The sequence below is a fragment of the Sinocyclocheilus grahami genome, unplaced genomic scaffold (genome assembly GCF_001515645.1).
Source record: "Sinocyclocheilus grahami isolate Dianchi unplaced genomic scaffold, SAMN03320097.WGS_v1.1 scaffold1297.1, whole genome shotgun sequence".
NCBI classification, from domain to species: Eukaryota; Metazoa; Chordata; class Actinopteri; order Cypriniformes; family Cyprinidae; genus Sinocyclocheilus; species Sinocyclocheilus grahami.
The window spans coordinates 19,673-21,509 of NW_015506476.1; positions in this window are offsets into that span (position 1 = coordinate 19,673).

A 1,837-nucleotide genomic window follows, 5' to 3' on the forward strand; every position below is an offset into this window, starting at 1 on the left:
CCTGCCCCCCAAGGAGCGGCTTCCAGACGGGAAGGGCGGTGGAGCGGAGGTGGAACAGGGGGAGGGAAGGAGGGCCAGGTCCACGTGGAAGTGGAGAGGCAAGGGACCGCGGCAGAGCAGGACACCAAGGCAGGACAGGAAGCCAGGGCGGAGCCGACGGAGTTGGAACCCTGAGCGGAGCCGGAGACCAGGATGGAGCCGACAGAGAAAGAGTCCACCAGGATGGAGCAGACGGAACTGGAGCCCACTAGGGCGGAGCAGACGGAACTGGAGCCCACTAGGGTGGAGCAGACGGAACTGAAGCCCACTAGGGCGGAGCAGATGGAACTGAAGCCCACCAGGGCGGAGCAGATGGGACTGGAGCCGACCAGGGCGGAGCAGAAGATCACCAGGCCAGAGCAGACCAAGCAGAAGCCCACCACGGCGGAGCAGACGGAGCACTGGCCCACCAGAGCGTGTCGGCAGACCCCCACGGTGGACCAGAGTGATCAGGACCCCACGGCAGGGACTGGGGCCTAGGGAAAACTGAAACATAGGAGACAGACAGTGCATTTATGGTCTCAAGGACTAAGGCAGGAAATACAGTGGGCTTATTAACAGTCTCTTTGTGCATGACTGACAGTGCTAAAAGTTCAGTGTAGGTCTCCTTGAGATTGGCTGGACAGACAAGCAGTTCAAAGTTGGGGGCTTTGGAAAAAACTGAGTGGGTTAACCATTCACATTTAGGTTCAGGAACAGACCTAAGACAGGCAAACAGTTAAAAATCGGATGCATTGTCTGAAAATGGACTGGTAGACATTTCATAACCAAGACCAGTAACAGAAACAGGACTGACAGAAAGTTCAGATATATTACTCAAAACTGAGCAGACAGATAATTCTAAGTCTGGCTTATTAACTGAAACTGAACAGGAAGACAGTTCATAAACAAGCCCACTGACTGGAACTGGACAGGCTGACAATTCACCCTCAGGCTCATTAGCTGAGACCGGACAGACAGACAATTCAAAATTAGATTTGTCTGCAGAATTTAAACCAACAGACAATTCACAATGGGATGCATTGATTGACACTGGATTGGCAGACAGGTCAGTGATTGAGTTTGAACCCATCTGTCTGTCCAGCTTCAGACACGTTAGTCAAAGCCAGACAAGCGGACAATTCAGAACGGAGTATATTGGCAGAGACAGGGTGAACAGATTGTTCATAACTTAGAGTAGTGACTGAATCTGAACTGACAAACAACTCATGAACTGATACTGGGCAGGCAGATAGTAAGACATCAGAATTGTCAGTGGGGTGGAAACAGACAGGTGAATTAACGTCAGGTTCATTGAGGGAAACGGGACTGGCAGATAATTCAGACACAGATTCATGGACAGATTCTGGATAAACTGACAGTTATCAGACATTAACTGACATTATCAGACTCCTTGACATAAGCTGGCAAAACAGAGTTTTCAAAATCAGACTCAATTGCAGCATTTAGACGGACAGACAATTCACAATCAGCCTCCATGGCTGGGTCAGAGCAGGTCGATAGTTCATAGACGGCCTCCATAGCCATGATAGGACAGTCACGAAGTTCGCAGACCGCGTCCTTGGTTGTGACAGACAGGACTGAGAGTTCATAGGTAGCCTCCTTGGCTGGTTCGGGACAGAAGAAAAGTTCATAAGCGGCTTCCATGGCTGATTCAGGGCTGGACGAAAGTTCACAGACAGCCTCTGCGACTGGGTTGAGACAGGACGATGGTTCATAGATGGCCTTCGTGGCCAGTTCAGGACAAGACGAGAGTTCATCAACGGCCTCTGCAGCCAGGTTGACAAAGGACGAGAGT